At 46.8% G+C, this 10,072-nt stretch overlaps 1 protein-coding gene across 1 annotated transcript in view; it reads right to left on the bottom strand.

Moving 5' to 3' along the window:
- The window catches only part of FAM189A1 (family with sequence similarity 189 member A1), a 495,321-nt gene that overhangs the window by 343,307 nt on the left and 141,942 nt on the right, over positions 1 to 10,072 (bottom strand). The gene's annotated exons all lie outside the window — the stretch shown is intronic.

Below are 10,072 nucleotides of genomic sequence, written 5' to 3'. Positions count from 1 at the left end.
GTGCACACTCACAGACACAGTGTTTCCAGCCCCCTCTTCACCTCATGGAGCTGCCTGCACACTCACACACACAGTGTTTCCAGCCCTCTCTCCACCTCAGGAGCTGCCTGCACACTCACAGCCTATGTGGACATGCAGGTGTGTTGCTCTTGATTCAGGAGTGATACTGGCAGTGGGCACCCAAGGGTAAGACGCCCAAGGGCAGGGGTGAAGCAGAGGCAACACAGAGGGTAGGACACAGCATTTGGAGGGGTACCTATGAAGAGCTGGCTCAAGTGACAAGGTTAGCTGTCACAGGCAGGCGGGGGGGGCACCCTGTATGGAGGCTGGCGAGGCCAGTTACAGCCTCCTCTATTTTTTCCCCAAAAAGAACAAAGCAGGGATCAACAAAGCAGGTGACCCTGGTAGCTTCATTTTATACATGCACAACAAACCCTTCTGATTGTGTCCCCTGTCCTACCCTTTCTCCATCTCTGGGGGCAGCTTAACCATGGAAGCCAGGCCTGACATCTAATTCACCTGGTGTCAGCAGGGACAGTTCAGGAAAAGGGTGTACGAAGAGGAAAAGAGCTCTGGAAGGACAAGTCTCAAAAATCCAGTCCCACCGAACTCTTTAGACAAGGCAGCTCAGGGGTCAGTGTATACACACATAATATTACAACTCATTACATTATAAATTATTTTACAAGTATAAAATCCACATTGTATTTATTACTTTATATAAATACAGGAATCCTCCCCTTTCTCCATCTGTCCTTTTCTCTTTTCCTCCAGAAACAGAGTCTTGGCATATTGCCCTGGCTAGTCTTGAAATTCTGGGCTCAAGCAATCCTCCTGCCTCAGCCTCTTAAGTTGCTGGGACTACAGGAGCAAGCCCCAGTGCTTGGCTTTTTCTTTTTCTTTTCTTTTCTTTTTTTTTGGTGGGGGGAGATTTCAGGTTTAAGTTTATAAGTACTGACATGTGACTACTAAGAAGGGATTAAAAAAATATACTGTGTGGCTCGGCGCCAGCCACATACACCTAAGGTGGCGGGTTCAAATCCAGCCCGGGCTCGCCAAACAACAATCACAGCTGCAACCAAAAAATAGCCAGGCGTTGTGGCGGGCGCCTGTGGTCCCAGCTACTTGGGAGGCAGAGGCAGGAGACTCGCTTGAGCCCCAGAGTTAGAGGTTGCTGTGAGCTGTGATGTCACAGCACTCTACCCAGAGGGACAGCTTGAGGCTCTGTCTCAAAAAAAAAAAAAAGAAAAAAGAAAGAAAAGAAAATGTACTGTGAATCTCTGCTGAGGGATGACAAGGCAGCGGCTGGCTGCTTGTTGCACTTACACTCTCTGAGAGGCCAGGTGGGGAGAAAGGAGGCAGGGCAGGTTCTGGAGGAGGCACCCCCAGGACAGCTGGTTTGCCTGCTCGATAGGACTCATGTTTCCCCAGAACCCCCACCTGGACAAGGAGCAGGGTGGGCCCTCTCCACAATGGGAAAAGTCTTGGATGTCTCAGCCACACCATGGCCAGGTACTCCCTGTGTTCCCCTTCCGCTCTCTGGCTGGGCTCTGACGGAAGTGGGGTGACCTAGCCCCAGGCAGCTCAAGTGTGTCTTCTACAGCTGAGCATCAGTGTTTCTTTTCTTGGAAAATCGTAATACTTCCAAGAAAGTAAGAAGCCCACTGAAATAGCTCTGCAGCTGCCGGGTATCCCCACACAGAGGTCACTGCCCCCCACCAACTCAGCTGCCCAGATCCCAGTGTGGTGGGATCTCCCAACTTCGCAAAATAATTCAAATTCCATACTTTCCTATGAAGTTTCCCAAGTTTTAAGGGTTAGCAGATAATTAAACATTTTTAGACACTGCATGAGCTAAATAAAACACACCTGGGAGCAGAATGCCACCTCGGTTTTATGAGCCTAAACTAAAAAGATACTCATTTATGCTCAGGGTGAACAAGAAAAGGAGTAACAGATTGTCGGAAAGATGTCTCTGTTGGTTTATCCTGTGTCAGTGCCAGGAACAGTGTCTAAGAAATCATCGGGCACTGGCTGAGGGCGGCAGCCTGGCCCTGGGGCCTCTGCCCTCGGCTCTGATTCCAGGGCTGAATGCTGGCACTCCAGCACCACTCAATGCCTGGAGGACCACAGAGGCTGCAGGTCAACAAGTCGCCCAAGGCCCCCCATCCAGCAGCCAGGTCAGCACCACACCCAGACACAGATTCTAGAGACAACCTTCCACACCCACCTATAGCCTTGAGTAACAACACTCAACTTCAATAAGCTCACCACTCTGCCACCTTCCTAGCAGTAAGAACAGAGGCCCAGGCTGTACATGTAGAGACCAGTATCCATGTCACCAAATCAATGAAACGTGGGGGTGAAGCCTAAATCACCAAATGTAGAGTTGGTGGGTAAGAAAGAGACTACTAACAATTCTGGGAAACCAGCAAAGACAAGTCACCCCAGCTAGGGAGGGGTCAGGACAGGGTAGGCCATCTTAATGCTACTGGCATGAGCCTGGGGAGGTCTGATGCCTCTGGAAAGCCTACACCCAGAGTCGGGGTGCTACACCTGGGCCCAGGGTGCTGCTCCTGGCAGGGACACTGAGATGACAGTTCATAGAGGTTAGCCCTTGAGAAGCACAATCATTTTTTTGTCAAACAAGTTACAACACATTTTAGCTTCATGGTTCTGTCCCATCTTCCTAGGTATCTCTCTCTGACAATCTGTGCATCCTGGCCGACACTGCAGGAATATAGGTGCCCCACACATCCTCTGCCACATAGTTCAAGGTCATTTCTTAGGGGACCATTACTGTAGATGCTTTACCTTGAGTTTTCCTAGCTTTACTCTAGGAAGGAAACCCCATTTTCCATTGTGGAAGCACGTCCTTACGTAATAAAGCAGATGTACCCTACAGAAACTTGTGTGTCCTACATTATACAATCCAGAATAGAGCCTGGCCCTGCACCACAAAGAGCATGTGTTCAACCCAAAACAGGCCGAGACACATTTAGCCCTTGCAGAGGGTAGGGGAGCAGGCATGGTCTGTAGGGCCTGGGACATGGGACCCAGTCTGTCTGATAATAACTGCTATGAAATGCTGATAGTAACTGCTGCTTCCAAGAAGCGTGCTGGGATGCAAACACTGATTCGCTCTAGACTCATGCAAGCCTTCCATCCACGTGTGCTCCTGGTATTACTGTCACCACCCGCTTGAGCAGGAAATCCCACCTGGCTCTCCTACCACGGGCCCTCTCCTACCACAGGCCCTCACCTGTGACCACAGCCCTGTTAAATAATTTTTTCAAAAACGCCCTGTGCAGCCCACTGACTTCCTTGGCCACCTGGCAAGGTCCCAGCCACAGAGCAGGACCTGGAAGGATCATCTACTCAAAGCGCCTTGGCATTCATCCAACTTTGCAGGGGCCTAAAGCCAACCCCAGACAGAAAAACAAGACCTGGTGGGCAAAAGGGGCTTAGGGAGGAGGCAGCACAGAGGCAGAGAAAACAGGAGGCTAATGGCAGACCCACCCACTGATGCCCCAACAGAAGAGAATGGCAGGATGGAGATTCCCTGACGGCTCACTGTGCCCCTGGAGGCCATCCCAGAGGGCAGCGCAAACCCTGACAAGCTAACTATGGCCTCCCGAGGCCACTTCCACTCTGCTAGAGGAGCCCATTCTAGCTATGTCTTCCCAAATCTGGGAAGACAGGATCCATGGAAGGATGGCCCCAACCCAGCAATGGGTCTCCTATTTCCCTTCTCGGGATGTCCCTACCCAGGTACTTGGCGTCTGTACCCTGTTCCCATTGGTACCCATCCATGAGATAACAGCCCAATAAAAATATTCAGAGACAAGAGCATCACATTTGGGGAAAATGTGACAGGTCTGCCAATGAAACCACAGGCCACCTTACAGACCGCCTGGAGTCCAACAGCCGGAAGTCCAGAGAAAGAACACACACACCTGTGCACTTTAGATAGCAAATCATGCTGTTCAAAGTAAAACTTGAGCCCTATAATTTCTGTAACTAAGATCTGTAATTCCTTTTATTCTAAAAAATAATGACATTTTGGCTGCACCCATAGCTCAGTGGTAGGGCACTGGCCACATACACCAAAGCTGGAGGGATGGAACCTAGGCTGGGCCAGCTAAACAACAATGACAACTGCAACAAAAAAAATAGCCAGGCATTGTGTTGGGCACTTGTAGTCCCAGCTACTTGAGAGGCTGAGGCAAGAGAATCACCTAAGCCCAAGAATTTGAGGTTGCTGTGAGCGGTGATACCACAGCACTCTACCAAAGGCGATATGGTGAGACTCTGTCTAAAAAATAATAATAATAATAACAAAATAATGACATTTTAACAGCAGACTGGCTATTCTTATAATACGTGTAAGAGTATGAAAAGCATTCTGTGTATTTTATTATCTATATGCTCAGAAACTACTGGAAAGTTGACTGCCTGCCACCACCACCCCCCAAAAGGGAAAGAGTCTATGTTCACATGTATTGGGATGCACAAAGGGGGACTTAGCTGACCCTTCAAGAAGAAAAGGACATTAGAATGTTCATTCACCAGTTACTGAGAGCCGGCTGCCCCAGTCGCCAGAGGTCAGCACTAGGCCTAAAAGAGGAAGGGCATGTGTGTCCACGGCCCCTCTCTGCCCCAGCCCTGGTCCTCCTCAGCTGGGCTCTAGACCTGGGCTGTTTGCTCTTCGTGTGGGCTGCTGCTTGCCATTCTGCTGGTCCACCTGACCTTGCCTGCTCACAGACCCCTCCCAGCAGAGGGGGTGTGGGAGAGGACCCCCGCCCTCTGGGAGCAGGTTTGGGAGCTGCTTGGGTCCAAAAGGGGCAGTGTCCCTCTCCTGCAGAACCCTTCTGCGCCTTCACACCAAAAGAGGCAACGTGTTGTGTCCTGGTCCCTTTGGGGGGCGAGTCCCTGCTTCCCGCGCCTGCGCAGACAGTCAGCACACTAGAACAGGAAGGCAGGGCACACAGGGTCAGCACAAGGCAACTGGCACAGGACAGACACTGGCTGCTTTTCCTTCTTGATTTCACATCATAGTAATACACACTCACCATTGAACATGTAGGAAAAGACAATTGGAAAAAATGGCTGATCATCACACCATCACAGTCACCAGTGATATCTGTCCTCTTAGAGACTTTCCCCACATATCTACGTGAATATATATTGACCTGGCTGGGCACAGTGGCTCATATCTATAATCCCACCACTATGGGAGGCCAAGGCAGAAGTCTGAGACCAGCTTGGGCAATAACAAGATCCATCTCTACCAAAAATTTTAAATTTAGCAGGCTTGGTAGTGCACCTATGGTCCCACCAAGAGTGAGAGTTTGAGGCTGCGTGAGCTATAATGACACCACTGTACTCTGGCCCCAGCAACACAGCCAGACTATGTCCCCCCTACCATACATATATACTTCTCCACTGAAAGGGGCCATCCTGCCCATGCTTTATAAATTTTTGTAAACGGTTCTTTTTGCTTAATATGTCATAAACACACTTCATGTCAACAAATACACTTTTACAAATTTACAACCATGTATTCCCTGTGTGGGCAGAGGGCATCCTTCTCAGGCCTGAATACCCCTTCAAGAGTCAGCTGGCTGCTGCCAGGACAAGAGAATGCTCCCGGCATGGGGGTGCTGGACCCAGGCCAGTGAGATGCCCTGCAATGCATGGCTTGTGGACGCACACACCAGCCCAATACTAGCAGCACCCTCCACGAGAAGAGTGACTTAACCAAGCCCCATGAGAAGCATGTTTGTATTAAGTAACGACTGTTATACCTGGATTTTTGCATTTATGATGGAGCATTCTCTCAAGATAAATTCCAAGATATGGAACTTCTGAAGCAAACTGGCAATATTTAAGATGTTGGAATTATATTGTCAGTGACCCCCAAAGACTCGCCAGCATCCACTGAAACTCAGAATAAACAAGAGAGGTACAGTGCCAGGTGCTGGCAATGTAACGGTGAATCAGTCAGACACTGTTCCTATTCACAGAGAACACGCCTAGTCAGGCAAGGGTGTGTGTGACAGCTGCTGCTTCTCCCAGTCTTCACCAGCAAAGGGATTTTACCACTCTCTTTCTTTTATTTGATCAATAAAATGTATCAGTAATAACACTAACAGCAGCAGCCCAGCATGAGCCAGGCACAGTATTAAGAGTTTGGCATAAATGATCTCATTTAACTCTCACAATTATTCAAGGAGTTGGGAATTATTACACCCATTTTATAGGTGAAAAGGCTGAGGTTTGGAAAATTAAAGAAATATGCCCCAAGCCACATGCTGAAGATCGCCACGAACCTCAAAAGCCCCAAAGTCTAGGTCGCTGGAAAAACAGAGTCATTTTGTTATAAATTTCACTGATTTAAATACTAGAGAGGTTTTACTGAGACTCAAACCATGTTTCACAGGTTTACGAAAATTTACATATTTTTCCTTACAAAACTGCTCATTCATTATCATTTTACTGATTTTTCTACTAGATATTGCATTTTTCTTATTGAGTTGTTAAGTTCAACACAATAAAAGACTTGCATAATTTTTCTATCACAGGCAAACTTTTTTACAAGCTTCCTATTTGTGCATAATGAAAATAAATACTTGTATTATATTCTAATAGCTGCTGCTCATTTCTTTTCCTTTATAAAAATTTCTTTGTTAGCTGTGTTTCTAATTCTTCCTTGGGTAGCAGTCCATTTTGGTTTTTGCTTTTTCTTAAGAAAATGTAATGGTATCTTTTCGTAGGAAAAGAAGAGCATTCAGTTCAGTAAGATTTTCAAACACAGTATGTTAGAGTTGCACTGATCCATTTAAATGCCTTCCTCTGCATTGCACACCCTTTCTCACACTGAATTTTTCTTTGTTCTTTTTCTGACAGGAAGATTATTCTTTAACATATATTCTTCATCATATTACGTCTCTTCCAAGAACAAATGTTTAGGTTTAGACATCAATTCCATTATTTTTCTGTTTCCTAATTTTTCATCTCCAATTTGATACTAATTCCTTCTGCTTACTTTTCCTTAGATGTGAATTATTGTTCACATTGTATTTTACTCAATAGTATGTTCAGTCCTTTTTTTTCTTTTTTAAATTTTCTTGATGAGGCCAGGTGTGGTGGCTTATGCCTGTAATCCCAGCACTCTGGGAGGCTGAGGCGGGTGGACTGTTTGCAATCAGGAGTTTTAGACCAGCCTCTCAAGAGGGATACCTCGTCTCTGCTAAAAATAGAAAAACTAGCCGGGCGTAGTGGCTGGAGCTTGTAGTCCCAGCTACTTGGGAGGCTGAGACAGGAGGATCAATTCATTGCTTGAGGTTGCCATGAGCTATAATGCCACGGCCCTCTAGTCTGGGGCAACAGAGTGAGACTCTGTCTCAAAAAAAAAAAAAAATTCTTGATTAATAATAAAAGAACCAGAAGTATAAATCCCCCCCCCCAAAATCATATACATACTGTAACAAGCAGAAGTGAGGCTCTTTTGTGCTTGTGATATTGTTGTTACAGAGTTGCATGCTTATAATTTTGTAATAAAAGATGGTATAGATTACTAGCTCAAAAAGGGGGCACTATTTGTGTCATTATTTGTAATTTGTGTTATTTGCTTGTAATTCTGTAACATAACATCATGTATCACACTCAAGCATGAAAGAGCATTACTTCTCCCAGACTCTATATATACCAGGGATTTGCAACTGCTGTGCTATGACAGGATCTTAGGTGTGCCCTGAAAATTTTTAAAGATCATTATTTAAATAATTTTTGAAAGCAGTTCAAAGCACAATAAGTATCTTCTTTTTTTACTCATTTTTGGATCAAGATACTTTAAGTGTGCCGCAGAGGTTTAACTACAGGTTCAAGTGTGCTGTGAGATAAAAAAGGTTGAAAAGTACTGGTGTATACATGTAAGATGGGGCAGGGTACAACTGTTACTTCTTAAACGGTCTGAAATTTCATGTTTGACTACTTTGATTCGAGAGTTATTTGACCAATATCCAAGTACAGTTTGAAAATCTGATTTTCCAAACCTCCTGCTGAAATGTGATCCCCAATGCTGGAGGTGGGGCCTGGCAGGAGGTGTTTGCATCATGGGGGCGGACCCCTCACTAGTGGCTCCTGGGCACCCTCCTGGTAATAAGTGAGTTTCACTCTACTAGCCCTGTGCAAGCCCGGTTCTCTCCTCTCTGGGCATGCGAGCTGCACACACCAGCTCCCGTTCACCTGCCACCATGAATGGGAGCAGCCTGCAGCCTGACCAGATGCAGATGCTGGCTCCAAGCTACTTATGAAGCCCACAGACACGTAAGTCAAATAAACCTCTTTTTTTATAAATTACTAGCCTCCGGGATTCCTTATAGCAATGCAGAATGAGATAGTGTCTGTTTTTATTTATTTATTTTTGTTTATTTGCCTTTTAAAAAAAGATAATGGTTGTCTCATTTATTCCCTTATTAAATTCCAGCCTTATACCCTGGTGGTCATGGAGACATAATTTCACATTCCTTGAGACCTAGAATATAAGAAATTTTTAGATGGTTCATCAATATTTGAAACAAATTAGTATTTTCTGTGGGCAGAGTATTGGTCTATAACTCCTAAACTATCCTTTTATACTATTAAATTGCTTCATATTATTCATATGCTTATTCATGTTGCATCACGTCTTTATTTTCTTATCTAAGACAGAATAAACAACTTTCACACTGCTGTGATTTGTCAATTTCTCAGTCGTATTTCTTTGCAGAGAGATCAGGACCATTTTATCTTATTGTAGAATTTACCTCTTGTTGCAACAAAATAATTTTATTCATTCTTTCTGATGCTTGGTGCCTTGATTTTTTTCTTGCCATCCATACTTGTGTACATCTTTGCCCATTATTTTTAACCTCTCCTGGTCCCTTTGTTTTACCCATGTTGCTTCTTCTAAAAAGTTACAGTTAAATTTTCTGACCAAATCTAACAGAGAAGTGTATGCCCTCACCTGCAAGGACCTCTCCTGTGTCCAACATATCCATCTTCTGTCTGTCTTCCTGCAGGCTCAGTTCCTTCATCTCCCTAGATGGTGGCATTTGTTTTAACATCACTCTTGCTCTTCCTTCCCCAGTCTGACCCTCCCCAGGAGGCTACCGTGGAGGTGCCTCAGCATCTGAGGGCTGGTATGTTATTCCCTCCCCACACACAGACATGCACCGGCCTGTGACCCCAGCTTGACCAGCTGGGCGCTCTCTGGATCTTCACTCTCAGGCAGAGCGATGTGAGGACAGATGGAGCAGGTCTCTGTGCCCTGGGTAGACTGCCAGGCATCACAGCTCACAGCAAACTCAGACTCTCTGGCTCAAGTGATCCTCTTGCCTCGGTCTTCTGAGTAGCTAGGACTATAGGCACCCATCACAACACCAGGCTAGTTTTTCTGTTTTTAGTAGAGATGGGGTTACACTCTTGCTCAAAGTCCCAAGCTCCAGGGATCCACCCACCTCAGCCTCCCAGAGTGCTAGGATCACAGGCATGAGCCACCAGACTGGCCCTCTGGGCTAGTTTGTAACCTCTCCCAAGAGTTCCAGGATGAAACTGGACCATCAGAGGGAAGAGCAGGGCTGTGTTAGGGGAGGCCCTTTCGGCCCTGCAGCCTGAAATCCAGTGTGCCCCAGAAACCTAAGACTGGACAATCCAACTGCTCGCCCTGATCTAAAATTCACACAAACCCAAGCAGCAAACAGGCGCCCAAAGTCTAGGCCACATGGAAGGACATGACACCTGAAGCTCCTTCCACACACACTGTGACCACAGCCCCAGCCTGAGGACAGACACTTGCCCGGACTTCAGAGATGGGGTGGAAATGCCACCGGGCAGCAGGGGCAGGCACGAGTGTCTCACACCTTCCTGGCAAGGAAGCCACAGGAGAACCACCAAAAGGAGGGCCAGCAGAGAGCCCCGGACACTCGCGTGCTGTGGGAAGCCGTGGGAGGCCCCGGACACTCGCGTGCTGCGGGAAGCCGTGGGAGGCCCCGGACACTCGCGTGCTGCGGGAAGCCGTGGGAGTCGC

This window comes from Otolemur garnettii, unplaced genomic scaffold (genome assembly GCF_000181295.1).
Source record: "Otolemur garnettii isolate 467f Iridium unplaced genomic scaffold, OtoGar3 scaffold00194, whole genome shotgun sequence".
NCBI classification, from domain to species: Eukaryota; Metazoa; Chordata; class Mammalia; order Primates; family Galagidae; genus Otolemur; species Otolemur garnettii.
This window is presented reverse-complemented; position numbering and strand designations above follow the sequence as displayed.